Below are 23,252 nucleotides of genomic sequence, written 5' to 3' on the forward strand. Positions count from 1 at the left end.
TGGCTGCTCAGAATGATCAAAAGTATCAGAGGCTGTTGGAAGAAGTCCAGCAGCGCAAGAAACCAGAATTCTCAATCAGAGATGATGGTCTATTGCTACACCAGGGCAGAATGTGTATTCCTAATGATGTTGATTTGAGGCAGATCATTTTGAAGGAAGCATATGAGTCTCCTTTTGCCATGCACCCTGGTGGCACGAAAACGTATAAAGGGCTAAAGGAGCATTACTGGTGGATGGGTATGAAAAGAGATGTGGCAGAGTTTGTTTCCAAATGCCTAACCTATCAGCAACTAAAGGCAGAGCATCAAGTACCCGCTGGGTTGTTACATCCACTACCAGTACCAGAGTGGAAATGGGAGAGAATAACAATGGATTTTGTGATGGAACTTCTGAGGACACAAAAGAGTCATGATGCAGTATGGGTCATTGTTGACAGACTAACCAAGTCTGCTCATTTTCTGCCAGTTTGGATGGACTACAGTTTAGAAAGATTGGCCAAGTTGTACATTGATGAGATTGTGAGACTGCATGGAGTGCCAGTATCCATCGTATCAGACAGAGATCCTAGGTTCACTTCTAGATTCTGGGGTAGTCCTCAGAGAGCTCTAGGAACTAGATTGAACTTCAATACTGCATTCCACCCACAGACAGATGGCCAGTCTGAGAGGGTAATTCAGATCTTGGAGGACATGCTACGGGCTTATGTGATTGAGTTTGAGGGCAATTGGGACACACACTTGCCTTTGATTGAGTTTGCTTACAACAACAGCTACCAATCAAGCATTGGGATGCCTCCACATGAAGCTTTGTATGGCAGAAAATGTAGAACCCCGTTGTGTTGGGATGACGTGGGTGAAAGAAAGATGATTGGACCCGAAATTGTTCAGCAAACTGAGGAGAAGATCAGGGTGATCAGAGATTGACTTAATACTGCATCAGACCGTCAGAAGTCCTACATTGATCTGAAAAGAAGGGATATTGAGTATACGGTGAGTGAGAAAGTATTCCTCAAGGTTTCCCCATGGAAGAGGATGATGAGATTCGACAAAAAGGGGAAACTGAGTCCTCATTTCATTGGGCCATATGAGGTTCTAGAAAGAGTGGGTCCTTTGACATATTGATTGGCACCACCTCCAGAGTTGGAGAAGATACATAATGTCTTCCATGTGTCTATGTTGAGGAGGTATTGATCAGACCCATCTCATGTACTACCAATAGAGGAAATTGAAGTGAATCCAGACCTCACCTATGAAGAAGAACCCATAGAGATTCTAGCTTATGAGGTGAAGCAGCTACGGAACAAACAGACACCGTTGGTAAAAGTGCTGTGGAACCATCATTCGGGCCAGGAGGCTACTTGGAAATGAGAAGAGGACATGAGGAGACAACACCCACAGCTGTTCAGAGATTGATACCAGGTAAAATTTCGAGATGAAATTTATTTAAGGGGGAGAGAATTGTAACACCCCTATTTGTATAGCCTGGTATATTTTACTGTTCCGGTGACCGGTGTCGGTCCGGATAATTAAGGGGATTAGAACCATACTTAAGACAACTAGATAAGCTATAAACACAAATAATTAGTAATTGCCAATTAGTTAAGTATAAATAAGAAAAACAAAACATAAAAAGTTAAACGAGTCGAGAATCACAGCGATGGGTGACCTTCTCGGGAACGACTGCGAAGTCGATTTAAACTCAAATTTTGAACCGTAAAATGTGACGCCGCAGTCCTTAGGACCTTTACAAACACAGTGGAAAAGAGAAAATTATGAAAAAGAACTGTTAAGCCAATCAAATAATTAGGTCAGGGAGCCGGAGGAAATATTGAATTATCTGCAAATTGGGTTGAATCGGCGAGGGGCAATTTGGTCAATTGATCCCGAGAGCTGACACCTGACCTAACTGTCAAATAAAATCAGAGAAAAGAAAATTTTGAAGTCGAGAATTAAATTAAAGAATTAAAAGAAAAATATATAGGAGAAAAAAAGAAAAAAAAAAGTTAAAAAGGTAGTGACATCTTCATGGTGACATCACCTATGAGGTCATAAATAATTTTTATTTACTTAATAATTTGACTAAGTCAATTAAAGAATAAATCAAAATAAAGAAAAAAAAATCATTTTCCCTCATCTTCTTTAAGCTAGCCGAAACCCTTTCCCTCACTTCTCCATTGTTAGACTTCCATTAAAGCTTGCACTCAAGCTTAAATCTTTCCACTAAACCTTAATAGCTTCCATAAAAACCTCATTAGAGCTTGTTATCTTAACCTAAGAAGAAGATTGAAAGAGGAAAGAAGAACAAAAGAGAGATTTGAAGGAAAGAAATTCTGCACTAAGGTTAGTAAATTAAATTTGATTTTTTAGTTGAATTAGTTGTGTTTATAGTTTAGTTAACTTAGAAAATTGCCTAAAATGAAATGAAAACATTGTTGAGGGACCAAACTGAATTTCGGTCAGCTAGGGTTACTGTGCATATGTTTGAGTTTTGATTGAATTTAATATGGTAGGCAAGCTTGTATGGATGTGCTAATGAGATTGGAATGCTTAAATGTGGTTAAATGCAACAATTAGTGTGAATTAGGGTTTTGGACATTAGGGTTTAGAGACAAAAATGTAAGAAACTTGTGAATGATGTCTTTGACCTAGTTTAAGAAGAGAAATGGTCAATTGTGACCTAATGAGATGTGTTAGGAGTGTTTGAATCAAAAGCAAATTCGGATTGAGTGTGGTCATGCTACTGGTAGCATGACCAAGTTACTTTTAAGGGACCAAAAATGAAAATTTACAAGTCCAATTGGTATGAGACCAATTGGGAATGAAAATAGACACTAAATAACACAATTTTCATTTAGGAAGCATGCTCAAAAAGTGACCAAAACCTAGTAAACAAATTGACCAAACTTGAAAAATCTCAGTCTACCCTGTACAAACTGACCAAATGAACAGTGTTTGTTCATTTGGTCATAACTTGAGCTAGGCAGGTCTAAATGACCTGAAATTTTACCAGTGGACAGTTTAGATATAGAACTAAAACTTTTATGAAGAACACAAACCCAAATTAGGCCATTAACTAACTCATTTGGCCACCCAAAATTGGTGACCTAAAACTGCCATAACCAAAAATTGCCCAGAAAACTGGGTTGAGTCCAATCCGGCAGCCATGGTTCAAATGGCTATAACTTGAGCTACAAAACTCCAATTGGAGTGATTCAAAAAGGAGAATAAACTTAAGACAATAGGGAACATTTTCTATGAAGAAAGTTTTGCCAAATTCCAATAGTAAGATGACCAATAGAACAGTGCAACCTTAAACTCCAAAACTAAAAATTATCAAATTTTCCTAAAAGACTTAGAATTTGAATAAACAACCAAAACCAACAAATTTAGTGACTAAAATGTGGTATGTGGGTGAAGTTAGAATTTCCATACCTATTAAGCCTTAGAAAGTCAACAAATTGACTTGAATAGTGTAGTGAATAGTAACCCGAAACACAAAAATTTAAAGAACGTCGAGTTTAGCACATTATAGTTAGGTAAAAGTGAAGTTAAATTTATTTTTGGATTTATGCTAAGTTATGGTACTGAAACACTATAAAATTGTGTGTTTCAGTTGAAAAGAACACCGGGAAAGAACCTGAGAAACCGAGTCAAGGCCAAGAGGCGATTCGCTTGAGGTTTGTGCACAACATCACTATGCTTTAAAATTCATTGATAAAGTGAATGAAATATGTATTTTACTTTTGCTTTGAATTGTTGAAAGTTTATTTGTGACATTATTTATGATGTTTTGATTTAAACTGTGAAAGTTATTGTGTATATTTGAAATAGCAATGTTTAGCAAATTGTTAAGATAAGTTTTGAAACCACAGTGTCATGACCATATATTTGAACACCTCATTAGCATGACTACTGGGGGTAATTAGTTTCGAATTTTGATTCCTTCTCTAGAGAAGTGTTGAGGTGTGCCAGTAGAAGAGGATTTGAATGGATATCCATATATTTGAGCTAGCTAGCCTTGTGATGTGACTTCTCCTTAGCCTCTGGCTATTGAGATTATATTTGTTTCGAATGGCATGATCTAACTGTGGGTTTTATGAAATGTGTTTGATACTTCGAAATGAAATTGTTTGGAATAAAATCTTATAATTCATGTTTTGTGTTTAACTCGCATGCCCAGTTCAATTTTTGAATAAATGTGATTTAAATTCTGCATAAAGATTATTTTAGTATGTTGTGCACCACTGAGTCCCAGTACTCAGCGATGGCTATTATTGCTGTCGCAGATTTAGAGACTAGAGGAGCAGCGGACTGAGCTGCTGAGGATTGAGGACCTACTTGCTTGAAGTATATCGGGTATAATTTATACTCTGAATGTAAATATTTGTTTTGCTGTATGTATTGCACCTACTTGTATGGACATGTAAATTCGGTCTTGAGCAGTTTGTACAAAGTTTGTATAAAGTTGTAATAAAATTTAGTTTGGATTTTCCCAATATAGACTTTAGTATGATATATATATATATAGATTGTTTATCTTTAATGAATGGAAATGTTTTATTTTAATTTGAATGAGATTAATAAATATCATTTTAATGATTATTGAATTCTGAAATTTGAGAAATGTTGACTGTTGAATTTTGAGATTTGAGAAATTGGTTGAGATTGATTGTGAAATTGAAGTAGTTGGTTGAGAAAAATTATTGGAAGTGCTTTTTTTTTCCAGGTATTTGAAGAACTGTTTTCTCAAAATACAGACGGAACTCTGGCAAAATATTTATAAAATTTATGAAAAAATAAAATGGGCCAAAAATTTTAACTAGTTTTCAACTTGAAATAAATGTTTTAATACCTATTAGAAAATGCTCACCACTTATCAAAAATAAGAAAATTGTTTTAAAATCCCTTGTAGGGTACTTAATGAGTTATCGGTAGGTGAAGTTCGGTAGTTCATTAGGTATTCTACGGGATCATGTTATGCCTTACAGAGGGGTAAGGTGTGACAATCAAAGAGAAGTCTAGCACAGTTCTCTCATCATTTTTTTTCATTGATTTAAAATTTTTCTCTTGCTAAAATTTCTTCATACTCAGTTTAGAAAAAGTTGAAATTTCTTCATACTCAATTTAGAAAAAGTTTTTTCTTTCACAATATTAGAAGTTAGAATTAAGCAATTTGTTTTATTTAATCTATAATTTTAATTTTTTTTGCTTTGCATGATTGTTTTGAAAAAAAAAAAATTAGACTTGAGATAAATTAGACAAGCTTTTTAATTTTTGACCATCAAATATTTTAAGTTCATTAATTCATAATGTTAAACATTCATTGTATTTTTTAATTAATAGCAATCCATTTAATCTTTAATAAGTCAATTTTATTAAAAAAGGTGAAGTGTTTATTTTTGTCGCTATATTCTTTGATGTTTTTTTTTTTTTTATAGTAGTAATGCAATGATTATACCAATCTATTATTGCACAATCATTATTATTATTATTATTATTATTATTATTATTATTATTATTATTATTATTATTAATGACAATAAATGATATTGTTTAATTAGAATTTAAAGAAGTGATTAGTAAATTACATATTTTAATTGGGACTCCCTAAGTTGAATTTCTGCATCATCATTGCTAACAGAGGAACAAACCACATTGTCAAGTTACATTGATAGAAAATTATTACCCACCAACTAAAAGAAATTTATGATTCGTGTTGTATTTTAAATAGCTCATTCAAATACTATATAAAAAAAAGAAAAAAACCCTGCTAAGGGGAGAAAACAAAACCCAGATATTGGGGAAAGAACTTTAGATCTGTTCCTAACAGACACAAGTCTGACAAGAGAAATCCCGATGCGTGCCAAATGCACCAATTATTGACACTAATGCAATAATTCATTCACTTAAACAAATTGGCTGTAGAAACCAAACAAAAATTAATTTCTCTATTTCTCCTTACTTATTAGATTAATCAAAGCATGCATCTAATTAACCTCTAACCAATTGAACAATCTTAGTCAAGTGCAAGAGTTAGCTCAATGGAAGCTGTAACATACTAGAGAAACATCACCAATTCTATATAACAGTTACACAATGAGTGGCATAATCCTTTAACCTAGACTATGAATCTCTAAGCAATATGATGAATTTACATAATATCACTTTTGCTACTGAGGTAAAGTTAATCAAGCAATTATGGACTTAATCAACTATACTAGCATTAGACATCATGAATAATTAATTAGTAGGCATCCTAAATAATTAAATATGCCATATTTTTATGAATCACAAGAGAAACATAAATATTCAAGTGAAGAAAATACTAGCTCAACATAGTCTCATGACAATTATTCTGTGGCTTCAATAATCCTTTCTACTGAACAAGAAAACAACTCATTCATGGTAACAAAAGAAAACATAATCAAAATAACAAAAATAAATAATAACATGCTGCTCCTTTTGAATAAAATTTGAACAACTTGAATCTGATGTTGATTATGATGCCACACACTCCAAAGGGATGTAAAAGCTCTCCATAAGTCAAAGAAGAAGAAGAAATCACACCAGCAACTAGATCAAATGATCGATACCTTTGAATATGCAAAGAGGAAATTTGGCCATGATGTGTAGAAGGAAATATATGAGCTGTAGATCTGTATTTTGAACCCTTTTTATCGAGAAAAATAGGTTAACTAAGATTGAAGATCTACTTTGGAACCCTAGTTGTATTTTGACTTAATTCTCTCACAAGAGTCCTAGTTAAAGTAGAAAAATAAGTTGAAAAATAACTCTCCTTATATAGATCTGCCAATTGCACAACCTTGGGGACCCACACACCTTTATTTTATTTATTTTGAGCCTTAAATAAAATAATTGAATCCACCAATTAAGGCCCTAACTCCTGGTCCGATATAACTCAACATAAAGAGCCTAAACACACTCAACATGTGACTCTCAATCTAATCTGGTCTAATTTCTATCATTTTTCTTATATCACCTCAAAATATGTCAAATATGGTCCCTCTTAGCCCATAAGGTTAGATTCACACTCTAAATAATGGATCACATACAAACTCCATTTATGTTGTCCAAAGAAGCTCAACATGTATTGATGTCTAAATCTGTTCTTTTTTCACCATTAGCCTCTAAATACCATGAATAAGACACCACTAAGCTCGTTTTGTCATCGTCTAAGTCCTCATCAAAATCACACCTCCTTATGCCTTAAAGTACTTGATGTGTATTTTACTTCTTTGTATGCTCAATTTACCTCTTTGTGTTTCATAAGCTCTTCTATGCTTTTGTAGACACCTAATAACATAAAAACAAGCATTAAAAAGCTCATTCAATAAGAAATAAATGTCCTCAATCAAAACTAACTAAAACCTAAAATAATGACTCAATCTATACTTCCCAAGATTATCAAAGACAAGCATATCATAGACATGAACATAACTCTCTAAGAATCATAAATATCATGAAAAAAATCTCTATCACAAACATTAGAACTTCACTTAACATAACAATCTTCTCAAAAAGCTACCAACATGGAAGATCCACAGATAGGCATAAGAATGACTCCATCTCTCATGTGTTAGGGATAAAGTGTTTGCTCTCAAAATTCAATCTATGAACATGACCTACCATAAGCTTGCTTGTTCATCTCATCTCCACTACTTAGATTATATGCACATCACAAATCAGAATGTCTTTATCAAGGTTGTAATGGGGCTAGGGTAAAGGTATGGAAGAATGGATATATAAGTTAAAGAACAAAAGAAACTAGTAGAACATCTAAAATTCATGAATTCACAACATAAAACATGTATCAACTAGAATTCATCACATTACCAAGCAAGCTCTTTTCTAGCTTTAACTCTCATGTTCTCACCTTTTCAACAATAAAAACTATAACAATTGATGTTCTTTCATTATAAGAATGAAAGCAAATTACTTTGTTTCTTTTTTTTTTTCTTTTTTTTTTTTTTGAAATTGTTGCTATTTATTCCTACTTTTCACTTTGGTTCTGAATCAAGGGAATGTCAACTGTATACTTTCCAACTCATATCCCCAATTCATTACGACTCTTATAAACATTCGAACCAAAATCTATTCAAAATGTTTCAGATGCTCTACTAATCCTATGATAGAGTAAAAACACTTGTTTTATAGGCTAAGGCTTATAATGTGGCTCAATTACAAAGAATTACAATAATATAGGCTCAAAATTGGCTTACTAAAGGGATAACTTTTAGCTTTCAAAAGGTTGGCTGTTTAAACTAAAGTGGTTACACCTACTTTGCCTTCATCACTTAAATACATGCATATATTAATGTAATCTTAATAAGATTAAAAGCAAGTTCTAGAGATACAATATTTAGGAATGAATACTATACACAACAAGAAATAAAGATGGACGTAATAATCTAGATCTTAGGCTCAAAGGCTCACATAAGGGCTATTGATCCACCATATTAGCATATTCAACCTTTCAATTCAATTATCACATAAAGAAAACCTAAGTTGCAATTCAACTCATTCATTTTATCCATGCTCTCATCAAGCTAGATTAATTCATACTCATAACATACCTAATCTCATAACATGTAGACATAAAAATTTGAAAAAGAAAATGCAAAAACACACTAACACACATATAAACACATGCAAAAGACAATAATCCCTCCCTCAAACTTAAAACTTGCATTGTCCTCAATGTAAGGGCAAGGAAAATAGAAACAAAACATAAAAGTAGAGAGGATAAAGAAAGCAAATCTTATTATTGAAGATCCTTGGGTTGTCTCCAAAGCAGTGCATTTGTTTAAAGTTGTTTGCTCAACTTCAAGTCTTTCTTCATTCTCCTTACTTAGGGTCCTCTAAGTCCATCTCTTTAACATTATACTCTTGAAAGCTCTCAAGTAAGGCTTCAACCTATGCCTATTCACCTTAAATACTTTATTTGTTACTACACTTTGAATTTCAACTGTACCATGATAAAAAACATTAGTAACAACAAAAGGACTAACCCATCTAGAACAGAATTTACTTGGAAAAAGTTTGAGTCTAGAGTGGAATGAGTGCACTTTCTGACCAACCATAAACTTTTTCTTTCTAAGCATCTTATCATAGAATGTGTGTTCTCATTGGCATCATTCCTAATTTCTTCCAACTCTTGCAATTGCAACTTCTTATGCATTCAAACATCATCATTGTTTATGTTGCATTTCCTAATAACCTAAAAAGCCTTATGCTCAATTTCTATAGGGAGATGATAAGGCTTACCATACACCAATCGATATGGGGACATGCCAATTGGAGTCATGTATATAGTCTTATATGCCCAAAGTGCATCATCCAACTTCAAACTCCAATCTTTCCTTGAAGGATTAACTATCTTCTCTAGAATGAACTTCATCTCTTAATTTGAAACTTTGGCTTGGCCACTCATTTGAGGATGGTAGGCAGTAGAAACTTTAGGGGTTATATAATATTTCTTTAAAAGAGCCTTGACAGTTCTATTGCAAAAGTATGTTCCTCTGTCACTTATGAGAGCTCTTACAATGCCATGCCTATTAAAAATGTAAGACTTCACAAAATCTACAACAACTTAACATCATTAGTTCAAGTGGCTTTAGCTTCCACCCAATTATAAACATAACAATAGCTAAAAGAATATAAGCATTACCAAAAGAAGAAAGGAATGGTCCCATGAAATCAATACCTTCACAAGCAAGTATAGGTGATGTCACACCTTACCCCTCTGTAAGGCATAACATGATCCCGTAGAACACCTAATGAATTACCGAACTTCATCTATCGATAACTCATTAAGTACCCTACAAGGGATTTTAAAACAATTTTCTTACTTTTATAAGTGGTGAGCATTTTCTAATAGGTATTAAAATCATTTATTTGAAGTTTTAAAACTAGTAAAAATTTTTGGCCCATTTTGTTTTTCCGTAAATTTTATAAAAATTTCGGTAGAGTGCCATCTGTATTTTGAGAAAACAGTTCTTCAAATACCTGTAAAAAGCACTTCTAATAATTTATCTCAACAATTTCCACATCTCCACAACAATCCCAACCAATTTCTCAAGTTTCAAAATTCAACATCATCAAAATTCTACTAATTAATTTCATTCAAATTAAACAAAATATTTCCATTCATATTTCAATAGAGATAAAATAATTTAGATACATCATTCTAAAAATTTACATTAGGAAAAATCCAAACCAAAATTTATTATAAGCTTTATACAACTCTATACAACTGCTCATGACCATTTTTTACATTTACATACATTACATACATCAAAATAATTTTTACAATCAGGGTATAAAATATACCTGATAAACTTCAGAGTAGGTAGCTCCTCAATCCTCAGCAGCTCGCTCTACTACTCCTCTAGTCTCTATATGCGGCAAAGAATAATACCATCACGAGTACTGGGACTCAGTGGTGCACAACATACTAAAAATAATCTTTATGCGGAATTTAAATCATATTTATTCAAAAATTAAACTGAACATGAAATATAAATTCAAAACATGATTTATAAGATTTTAATCCAAATAATTTCATTGCAAAAGTCTCAAAACAAATTTCATAAAAACACACAGTTATATCATGCCATTTGAAACAAATATAATCTCAATAGCCAGAGGCTAAGGAGAAATTACATCACAAGGCTAGCTAGCCCAAATATATGGGAACCCATTCTTTTTCTTCTTCTACTGGTACACACCTCAACACTTCAGCCAGAGAAGGAATCAAAATTCGAAATTGATTTCCCCCACTAGTCATGCTAGTAAGGTATTCAAATATATGGTCATGATACTGTGGTTTCAAAATTATCTTAATAATTTACTAAACATTTGATGCCATTTCAAATATATACAATTAAACTTTCAACAATTTAAATTAAAAGCATAATAAACATTTCAAGACAATGATATTACAATTCAATATTTCAATTCATTCAAAATGATGTGTAGAAGAAAATTTACAGAAATTCTATGTTGTGCACAAACCTTATACGAGTCGCCTCTTGGCCTTGACTCGACACCTCGAATTCTTTCTGGGTATTCTTTTCCACTGAAACACGTAGTTTCACAGTGTTTCAGTATAATAACTTATCATAAATCCAAAAATAAATTCGAATTTACTTATACCTAGCTTTAATATGCTAAACTAGACGTTCTCTAAAATTTATATTTCGGAGTTACTATTCACAATACTATTCAAGTCAATTTATTGACTTTCTAAGGCTTAATAGGTATGGGAATTCTAATTTCACCCACATACCACATTTTGGTTACCTAATTTGTTGGTTTTGGTTGTTTTCTCAAAACTCAAGTCTTTTAGGCAAAATTTCAAATTTTCAGTTTTGGTGTCTTATGTTGCACTATTTCATTGGTCATGTTGCTATTAGAATTTGGCTAAGTTTTCTTCATAGAAATTGTTCCTTATTGTCTTAACTTTATTCTCCTTTTTTAATCACTCCAATTGGAGTTTTGTAGCTCAAGTTATAGCCATTTGAATCATGGCTACCGAATTGGACTTACCCAGATTTCTGGGCAAATTTCTGGGTTCTGGCAGTTTTAGGTCACCAACTTTGGGTGGCTAAATGACTTGGTTAAGGGCATAATTTGAGTTTGTGTTCTTCATAAAAGTTTTAGGTCTATATCTCAGATTTCTACTGGTAAAATTTCAGGTCATTTAGACCTGCCTAGCCCAAGTTATGGCCAAACTGTTCATTTGGTCATTTTTGTACAGGGTAGCATATCTAATTCCGGATTTAGTCAATTTGTTTACTATGCTATGGTCACTTTCTGAGCATGATTCCTGAATGAAAAATGTGTCATTTTGTGTCTAGTTTCATTCCCAATTGGCCTCACACCAATTGGGTTTGTAAATTTTCAATTTTGGTCCCTGAAAAGGACCTTGGTCATGCTGCCTGCAGAATGAACATATCCAATCCGAATTCAAACTTAATTCCAACACTTCCTACACACCACAATTGGTCGTTAAATGGACCATTTTTCAGCTCAAACTAGGTCAAACACACTATTTGACCAATTCTCCAAGTTTTATCTCTCAAACCCTAGGTCCAAAACCCTAACTCACTTGATTTGTTACATTTAATTAGTTCCAAGCATACAAACACCATTTCTCAACTCATTCAAGCTTTCTAACATATTTAATTCAATCAAATTCATGCATTCTCAACTTAAACCCTAGCTGGATGAATTCACACCTAGTCCTCTAAAGTTGTTTTCATTTCATTTTTAGTATTTTTCTAGGTTTATTCAACTATAAACACAATTAATTCAACTAGAAATTCAAGTTTAGCTTACTAACCTTGATATAGCTTTTCAATCTTCACTTCCTTCAACTTTTTCTTCTTTCTTTCTCCTTTAATCTTCTTTTCTAGTTGCCCAAACAACGTTTAATCATGGTAAGTGAATTTTTTATGGTGGAATTTTGGTTTCTTCAAGCTCACAAATGAGCTTTCATGGAGGTTTTGGAGAGGGAGAGGTTGAGAGAAAGGTTACGGCAAGAAGATGAAGACCACTCTTTTTTTTTTCTTTTTTTTTTTTATAAATTTTTAACCTTTAGTAAGACCAAAAATTATCCTAAATTTAAATTTTCAATTATAAGGTTTATTGCATCATGCATGATGTCATGCATGATGTAATCACTTTTTCACTTTTTCTTTTTCCTCTTTATTTATTTATTTATTTATTTTTCTTTAGTTCTTTAATTTAATTCCCAATTCTGAAATTTTCTTTTCTCCGATTTTCTTTGACAGTCAAGTCAAGAGTCAGCTCCAGGGGCCAATTGACCAAATTGCCTCTCGCCGGTTCGACCCGGTTTGCAAATAATTCAATTTTTCTTCCGGACCCTTGACCTAATTATTTGATCTACTTAACAATTCTTTTTTGTGATTTTCTCTTTTCCACTGTGTTCACAATGGTCCTAAAGACCGCGGCGTCACATTTTATGGTTCGAGAAGGTCACCCATCGCTGTGACTCTCGGCTCGTTTAACTTCTTATGTTCTGTTTTTCTTATCTATACTTAACTAATTGACAATTACTAATTATTAGTGTTTATGGCTTATCTAGTTGTCTTAAGTATGGTTCTAATCCCCTTAATTGTCCAGACCGACTCCGGCCATCGGAATAGTGAAATATACCAGGCTATACAAATAGGGGTGTTACAATTTTCCCCCCCTTAAATAAATTTCATCTAGAAATTTTACATGGTATCAATCTCTGAACAGCTGTGGGTGTTGTCTCTTCATGTCCTCCTCTCATTCCCAAGTAGCTTCTTGGCCCGTATGATGGTTCCACAACACTTTCACTAACGGTATCTGCTTATTTCGTAGCTGCTTCACCTCATAAGCTATAATCTCTATGGGTTCTTCCTCATATGTGAGGTCTGGATTCACTTCAATTTCTTCCACTGGTAGTACATGAGATGGGTCTGATCGATACCTCCTCAACATAGACACATGGAAGACATTATGTATCTTCTCCAACTCTGGAGGTAGTGCCAAACGATATGCCAAAGGACCCACTCTTTCCAGAACCTCATATGGCCCGATAAAATTAGGACTTACTTTTCCCTTTCTGCTGAATCTCATAATTCTCTTCCAAGGAGAAACCTTGAGGAATACTTTCTCACCCACTGCATACTCAATATCCCTTCTCTTTAGATCAATGTAGGACTTCTGACAGTCTGATGCAGTTTTAAGTCGATCTCTGATCAATTTGATTTTCTCTTCAGTTTGTTGAACAATTTCTGGCCCAATCATCTTTCTTTCACCCACGTCATCCCAACACAACGGGGTTCTACATTTTTTGCCATACAAAGCTTCATATGGAGGCATCCCAATGCTTGATTGGTAGCTGTTGTTGTAAGCAAACTCAATCAAAGGCAAGTGTGTGTCCCAACTACCCTCAAACTCAATCACACAAGCCCGTAGCATGTCCTCCAAGATCTGAATTACCCTCTCAGATTGTCCATCTGTCTGTGGGTGGAATGCCGTACTGAAGTTCAATCTAGTTCCTAGGGCTCTCTGAAGACTACCCCAGAATATAGAAGTAAACCTAGGATCTCTGTCTGATACGATGGATACTGGCACTCCATGCAGTCTCACAATCTCATCAATGTACAACTTGGCCAATCTTTCTAAACAATAGTCCATCCGGACTAGCAGAAAATGAGCAGACTTGGTCAATCTATCAACAATGACCTAAATTGCATCATGACTCTTCTGTGTCCTCGGAAGTCCCATCACAAAATCCATCGTTATTCTCTCCCATTTCCATTCTGGTACTGGTAGTGGATGTAACAACCCAGCGGGTACTTGATGCTCTGCCTTCACTTGCTGATAAGTTAGGCATTTGGAAATAAATTCTGCCACATCTCTTTTCATGCCCATCCACCAGTAATGCTCCTTTAGCCCTCTATACATTTTTGTGCCACCACGGTGCATGGCAAAAGGAGACTCATGTGCTTCCTTCAAAATGATCTTCCTCAAATTAACATCATTAGGAACACACATTCTGCCCTGGTGTAGTAGTAGAACGTCATCTCTTATTGAGAATTCTGGTTTCTTGCCCTGTTTGACTTCTTCTAACAACTTCTTATACTTCTGATCATTCTGAGCAACCATTCTGATATGATCAATCAACACTGGCTGTACATGCCATGCAACTGCTGTTTGCCCCTCATCATTAATCTCTAAGCTGGCATTTAATGATCTCAACTCATGTACCATAGACAAAGGAGTAACCCGTAGACTTGCCATAGTCTTGCGACTTAAGGCGTCAGCCACAACATTAGCTTTCCCTGGCTGATAGTTTATCAGACAATCATAGTCTTTTATCAACTCTAACCATCTCCTCTGTCTCAAATTTAACTCTTTCTGGGTGCCAAAATACTTCAAACTCTTGTGATCTGTGTAGATGTAGCACTTCTCCCTATACAAATAGTGTCTCCAGATCTTAAGAGCAAACACAATAGCTGCAAGCTCCAAATCATGTGCTTGATAATTCCTCTCATGCGGTTTCAGCTGGCGTGATATATAGGCAATGACATTTCGATCTTGCATCAGTACACAACCTAACCTATTGTGAGAAGCATCACTATATACCGTGTATTCTTTACCCGAGGTAGGTAAAGTCAGGACTGGAGCTTCAGTCAAACATTTCTTCAATTCATCAAAACTCTGCTGGCATTTGTCCGTCCACTAAAATTTCACATCTTTCTTAAGTAGCTTGGTCAATGGAGATGCCAACATGGAGAATCCTTTCACAAATCGATGATAGTATCTAGCTAAACTCAGAAAATTGCGAATCTCTGTGATATTTCTGGGTGGCCTCCAATTAAGGACAGCTTCTATCTTACTTGGATCTACCTTGATGCCCTCTACTGATATTACATGCCCCAAGAAAGATATTTCCTTCAGCCAAAATTCACACTTCGACAATTTGGCATATAGCTATTTCTCCCTCAAAGTCTGTAGTACAATCCGCAGATGTCTATCATGCTCTTCTGCACTCCTCGAATAGACCAATATATCATCTATAAATATCACAACAAACTGGTCTAGGTATGGTATGAAGATAGTGTTTATCAGATCCATAAAAGCAGCCGGAGCATTAGTTAACCCGAATGGCATAACCAAGAACTCATAATGGCCATAGCGGGTTCTAAAGGCAGTTTTAGGAATACTCTGCTCTTGTACTTTTAGCTGATAATAACCTGATCTTGTATAGAATGGCTTCTGATACAGAATCAAGAATATGGCGATGCATGTGTTCAACTCGCCCATTTTGTTGAGAGGTGTGAGGACAAGAATGTTGAACAATGGTGCCTTATTGACTAAGAAACTGAAGTAAAGAAGAATCCCGATATTCCATGGCATTGTCTGTTCGGAGAATTTTAATGTCACAAGAGAACTGAGTTTTAATCATTTTTGCAAATGTGATGTAAATTTGTGATAACTCAGATCGATGTTTCAAAAAATATATCCAAGTAAACCAAGAATAATCATCAACAAATATCACAAAATAATGAAAACCATTTATTAAAGAAATAGGAGAAGGACCCCAAATGTCAGAATGAATTAAACCAAAAGGAGTGTCTGAAGTAGTATTAGTATGAGAAAAAGATAATGCAGGTTGTTTTGCAAGCTGACAATTTAAATAATTAAATGACTCAAACTTAGTAGATCCTAGTAATCCATGAGAAATTAAAGGTTGAATTTTACTGGCAGAAGCATGACCAAGACGAAGATGCCATTGGTGAATGGAGGAATTAGGGATTGTAGCTGCAGACACAAATCTCTGAGGAAGATGTAAAGATGCAAGCTCAAATAATCGACCCACTCTGCAACCCTCCCCAAGAATCTGTCCCGTTTGTGGATCCTGTACCTGGACACCATGGGGAGAAAAAATAACATTTAGTCCTTTTTCACACAACTGACCAACAGAAATAAGATTGAGTGCCAAATTAGGGATATAATAGGTGTCAGGGAGATGAAGATTTGAGGTAGACACATGACCAGTATGTGTGATGTTCATTTTAGTACCATTTGCAGTATGGATTGGTGGTAAGGAAGATACAGGTTTTGCAGAAGACAAGAATTTAAGATTAGTGGTCATATGATTACAACATGCAGAGTCAAAAAGCCAATAAGAATTACCCAGAGTGGCAGACATGGCAGCAGGAGAATTAGAAGAGATAACCTATTTGAATAGTGCCTCAAGATCACTCATGGTGATGGCAGTAGAACCCTCAGTAGCAGCAACAGCAGTGACAGAGGAAGATCCAGGCTTTGAGACATTCTTGAATTTAGAATGCCCTCCTTTTGGTCTTAGAGGGCGTGTGGGACAATGTTCAAGAATATGACCATAACCATGATAATATTTGCATTCTATAGTAGGACAATATGCAAAAGCATGACCAATTTGATTACAATTCTTACAGAGTTGATTGCCAGATTTCTGATGTGAGGATCGAGTAGTTGCAAGAGCAGTTTCAAATTGAGGAGTTTTATCCAAACTGAGACGAGTCTCTTCAAAAATAATCTCTTGAATAGTAGTATCCAATGATGGGAGTGGATTTCGATGTAGCAGGGACGCTCGAACGGCCTCATATTCTGATCGAAGAGCCATTAGAACTTGAATGAGATGAAGATGATCTTCACTGATTTTGGCCTGAGATATTTGATTTCAAATGGGTTGGACCTGGGGAAGAAAATCATTCACAGATTGACCTACTTCTTATTTCAGATTATGAAGAGTAGTCCACAGCTGATAATAGTGGGCAAGTCCAGTGGTCTGATATCGATTAGCCAAAAAATCCCAGATTTCTTTTGCAGAGTCATAATTAGCCAATTAGATGTGGATGGACGAGATAGAGGTATTGCGAAACCAGGTGATGATCTGATGATTTTTACTATCCCAATCCTCAAGACGGTCAGCAAATTTTGCATCAGTTTCATTGTTCTCTATTGTCGCCATAGTGATATCTCCGGTAACAATATGCCAAAGCTTGTGACCTATCAAAAAACTTTTCATTCCTTGAATCCAAAGATTATAGTTGGAACCAGTCAGAACTGTTGCAATAGGTTTTGAAATATCAGATTTCTCCATTGATAACAAGATGAGCAGAAAAAAAAATGGTATAATAACAGGAATAAAAGAATGAACCAGAACAGGTTGTAGAAAGAGAAGAGAGACCCTAGAAACTAAAAATAAAAGCTTTACAGCTCTGATACCATATTAGAAGAAAGAATACAAGTAATAAAGAAAATGATTGTGTATTTGTCTGTGTCTTATTTACAGAGATATTACATCTATTTATACATGAGAATATGAGCTAATTTAGACAAGAATAATAATTGATGTAATTATGCTACACAAATCTCTTATAATCATGCTAATTGCTGTAGTTATGCTAACAGTCATGAAAAATTAAATTGTGATACATTATGTAAATAGTGAAAAAAATGAGATAAATGAACAAATAAGGAAACTTGGAACAATTAAACATTAAAAATAAGATTAATGCTCCACTAACTCCTAACTTGGGAGACATATGGGACCTTGGGACAGCAGATTTCACTCATTGTCATCTTCTTCTTCAACCTCACTCTCACTTGCCGAAATGAATCCACCATGAAAGCTCCATTGCCGCCCCACATGCAAAGCTCCATTCTTCCATTTTCATGCCATAATCCTTATAATTTCTTTCATTAAACTTGGTCCACACCTCTTGGGAAAATTATAGGGAACAAAAAGGAAGAGATGTGGTGAAGTTTTAACAAGCTTCAAAAGTGGTAAGTGTCCAAATCCTCTCCCTTGCTTTAGTAAACTTGGTGTTTAGGTTGAGTTGAGTAGTTTGGTAAAGAGAAAGCAAGAAAATATTGAGATATGAACTTGTCCATTTTCAGCAGCCATGAAAGTTTATTGTGATTGAGTTTTTCTTACCTCTAATGGATGGGAATTAAGGTTGATTAACTCAAATGGAAGTTGTAGTAGGTTAATGTCCAAGTATGTGTATGTTAGTGCTTGAATTAAGGGTTTAAAAGTGGGACTTTGATGCTTTAGTAAACTGCCATGTTGGGCAGCCTTAAATATCATGAATTTGTGTGTGAGTTTATGAAATTTATTACTAAAATATGATGGTGTTGAATGGTGGGCAGTTTGTGTAATTGCCATGGAAGTGTATGTGTAATATAAGTGTTGATGTACATTAAATTTGGGTTGAAGTAAATGTTGAACATTAATATTGTATTGTGTGCATTGAGCATTTGAGTGTTCTGCCCAAAATGCTTTGCTGGAGTTGTGTTGAATATGTATAGAAGTGCTATGAATGAATATTAAAGTATTGGGAGGAGGAGGATTATCAAAATTGGAAGTGTAATTTTCAAATGCAGGTTATGTGTGTTGGAAGTACCTAAATTAGGTTATAAGTGCAAAACTGTGAACCCAATTGGTATGAGGCCAATGGGAGGGTGAAACTAGACACCAAATAGGCCAACTTTCATGTAGAAATGTTGCCAAAATTCTGCCTAGAAAACTGACCTTAAAAATAACCAAATCTAGAATGGCAACCTTGCAACCCAGATTTTTGACCATATGAACAGTAGTTACTAAGATGACCATAACTTACTCGAAACAGGTCCAAATGACCTGAAATTTTTACCATGGATAGCTTAGACATAGAGCTATATTTCTTATGAAGACAACAAAGTCCAGAAATGGCCAAAACCAAGTCAAATAGCTTGCACAAATTCGGGTACCAAAACTGCCAGAACTAAAAGTGACCTAAAATTGACCAAATTTTACACTAAAGGTAAAATCTGTCCAGCTTTAGTAAATTGACCATATCTTGGTCTATAAAAATCAGAATGGCCTGAAATTTTGCCAAAGTTCAAGAAGACATAGAGCTAAAATTTTGTTTTTTTGACTAGAAGTCATCTGCACTACACTGCATACATGGTAGGACTTAGGATCTTGTGTAATGACTATCAGGTGTATTTTGACATTTTGTTATGTAATTTTGTATATTCTAAAACTTTAAGGTTTGTAATAATTTGTATATATTAAACTCCTATGGAGAGTATTTGGATGAATGTAAATTATAATGGATTGTATTTTAAAACTATGAAATAGTTGAGATTTTGAGAAGATTATCATATTGAACTGTTTTTAACAGGTTTAGAAGTACATTTTGTTCGAAATACAGACGGCACCATGCCGGATTCCTATTACTATTTTTGAAACATTGATTTTTTTAAAGTATGAAAATAGTATCAGCATAATATGAATTTTACATAAAGGACTTCTTAAAATCAAATTGAGTTTAGGAAATGAGATAATCATAGACTAGGTGCTCCGGCACGCTGTGTAGCACGCCTTGCTCGGCTATACTGTAGACGGGTGAGGGGTGTTACAAAGATGGTTGGCCACTAAGTTTTCAGACCCCCTTTTTTTTTTTCTTTGATCTCTAAGTCAAACTCTTACAATAATAGAATCCATCTAATCAATCTTGGTTTTGCTTCCTTTTTCTTCAATAGGTACCTAAGAACAGCAAGGTTAGAATACACAATCACTTTAATACCAAGTAAGTAAGAACAAAATTTTTCTAAAGTAAAGACAATAGCAAAGAGTTCTTTTTCTGTTGTGGAGTAGTTGCATTGGGCATCATCCAAGGTCCTTGAAGTATAGTATATCACATGAGGTGCATTGCCCATTCTTTGCCCCAAAATAGCCCCCATGGCATAATTACTATCATCATACATAATTTTAAAGGGCAAGTCCCAATTTGGTGGTTAGATTATAAGAGCCAAAGTTAAGAGCTCCTTTAATGTGTTGATGCAACCTTGCACGCCTCATCAAAGCTAAATTCCACATCTTTTGCAAGCAAGTTGCATAAGGGCAAAGCAATCTTGGAAAAATCCTTGATAAATCTTCAATTGAAACCTATATGACCAAGAAAAATGCACTTCCCCCACATTGGGGGGGGGGGGGGGGTAAGGTAAAGATGCAATGGTATCAATCTTAGCTTTATCAACTTCTATACCTCTAGATTAAACAACATGCCTTAGCATAATACCTTAATCGACTATAAAATGACACTTTTCAAAGTTTAAGACAAGGTTAGCATCAACACATCTCTTAAGCACAGTTGTAAGGTTATGCAAGCATGCATCAAATGAGTCACCATAAACAGTAAAATCATCTGTAAATACTTCAATGATGCACTCAATAAACTAACCATACACCTTTGAAAGGTAGCTAAATCATTACAAAGACCAAAAGGCATACGATGATATGCAAAAGTACTAAAAGGACAAGTAAAAGTCATTTTCTCTTGGTCTTTAGGTGCAATGACAATTTAATTATAACCAGAATAACCATCAAGAAAGCAATAAAAAGCATGATTAGCTAACCTTTTAAGCATTTGGTCCATGAATGGCAATAGAAAGTGATCTTTCCTAGTAGCAGCATTAAGCTTATGATAGTCAATGCACACTCTCTATCCATTTTAAAGTCTAGTGGGGACAAGCTTATTATCTTGATTCTTCACAACTATGTTGCTAGTCTTCTGAAGCACATCATGGATTGGACTCACCCACTTAGAATCAAAAATTGGGTAGATCACTCCACCATCAAGTAGTTTTAAAATCTCCTTCTTCACAACCTCCATCATAGGTGGATTTAGCCTTCTTTGACCCTCTCTAGATGGTTTTACACCTTCTTCAAGTAAGATATGGTGCATGCATATGAAGGGACTTATACCTTTGACGTTGGCTATGGTTCATCTAATAGCACTCTTGTCCTCTTTCAACACTCTAATAAGCCTTTCCTCTTGATTTAAGGTGAGCTTCTTAGATATGACGATTGCTAGTGTCTTGACCTCACCCAAATAGACATATTTTAGGTGATCTGGCAAAGGCTTTAACTCAAGCTTAGGTGCTCACATGATAAAAGGAAGAAGCTTTGTGTAGAAATAGGTAATTCAAGAGTTTTAGCTTCATACCTTAATGGAGGCAAATTGTGCAACTCCATAACAATCTTTTCTAAGTCCTTGCTCATTATGGACACCACTTTTGAGTTAGTGATGCCTTCTTTCTTTAAATCATGGCAAAGTGCCACCTTTAATATATCCTCATCACCTAACTTAAAAATCTCATTGACATAATCATCAATCACATCTAAATGACAAACACAATACATATCACTAGGATATCGCATGGCATTAAGAGTTGGGAAGGAAGCTTACCTAACTCTTACGCTTCTAATCTACTCACTGAAGAAGGCAGTTGGCTCCTTTGAGTCTCCAAGTTTGAACATTGGTTCTTGTCTCTTTTTGGAATTGTAAAGAATTGGATGCAAGAGTTTTGACCATATCCTCAAATGACATACCTTAGCTTTGAGATGGCACAGCTGGTTGCCTTTGGTGGTATTGTGGTTATGCTTATTGGAAAGCTGGAGGACCATTAGGAAAGTTATTCCTTGGAGCTTGATCACCATAGCTCAAATTGGGGTGATCTCAGCATCCTAGATTGTATGTATTAGAGTAAGGATCATATCTTCTTTGTTTGTGGCTAACCAAGAAATCCACCTATAACACTAACTTGCTCACTTGGCTCATCTTGCAATATTGGGCACATCTCAGTTGCATGCCTTTGTAGTGAGCAAATTCCACACTTTTTGACTTGTTGCAAATTACCTATAGCCAATTGGCTCACAAGAGAGGTAAGATTGGTTATTTGATTTTCTAAAGAAGAATGATTTACCTTACTCACTCTCTTTGTGATGTTTTGCGCTTAGTGCCAAATTATTGAGAATTGGCAGCCATATTTGCAATCAAGTTCCTAGTAGCTTTAGGTTTCTTATTAACTAAGGTACCACCACTTGTAGCATCAATCATGCTTCTATTAGTTGGGAGAAGCCCTTCATAGAAGTTTTGGATGAGTAACTTATCACTAATTTGATGATGGGGGAAACTAGCACACAAAATCTTAAACCTCTCCCAATACTCATGTAAGGTTTCTCTATTGTATTGTATGATGCCACAAATTTCCTTTTATATATTGGTAGCTCTAGAGACTGGAAAGTATTTCTCTAAGAAAAGCCTCTTCATGTCATTCCATGAGGTGATGGATCCTAAAGGTAAATAATAGAGATATTCCTTAGCTAAATCAGGTAGAGAGAAAGGAAAAGCTCTAAGATTAATTTGCCCTTCAGTGATCCCTATTAGTTTCATGGTAGAGCACACCACATGGAACTCCTTTAAATGCTTATGAAGGTCTTCACCTACAAGACCATGAAAAGAGGGCAAGAGATGTATCAATCCAGATTTCAATTCGAAAGGTACAGTTAAAGTAGGATACTCAATACATAATGGTTATTGGTTTATGTTGTGAGTAGGTAACTCCTTTAGAGTAGGATTGGCATTTTGATTTGCAGCCATTGGTACTATTTTAGCTTCTTGCTTGGAAGATTGAATGAAAGGATTTTCAAATTGTTCTTCAATAGGTGGTACGCTTGTAGCAATAAAAAAGATGTTTTGAGATGAGCTTATAAATTCTGATTGATGTTTTAGAAATTCCCTAATGCATTGCAGCCTTATGTTGATATCTCCACTAGACAAACAACTTAAAAGAAAACATTAAAACAAACTTTAAACACACTTGAATTCAGATTTACTAATCAATGCAAAA

At 34.9% G+C, this 23,252-nt stretch overlaps 1 non-coding gene across 1 annotated transcript; it reads left to right on the forward strand.

Moving 5' to 3' along the window:
* The first annotated feature begins 22,517 nt into the window (after window positions 1-22,517).
* LOC131181232 (small nucleolar RNA R71) lies at window positions 22,518-22,624 on the forward strand. Its single transcript, XR_009149858.1, has one exon. It is a non-coding gene; the product is annotated as a small nucleolar RNA R71 (small nucleolar RNA).
* The last annotated feature ends 628 nt before the right edge of the window (window positions 22,625-23,252 follow it).

This window comes from Hevea brasiliensis, chromosome 6 (genome assembly GCF_030052815.1).
Source record: "Hevea brasiliensis isolate MT/VB/25A 57/8 chromosome 6, ASM3005281v1, whole genome shotgun sequence".
Lineage (NCBI taxonomy): Eukaryota > Viridiplantae > Streptophyta > Magnoliopsida > Malpighiales > Euphorbiaceae > Hevea > Hevea brasiliensis.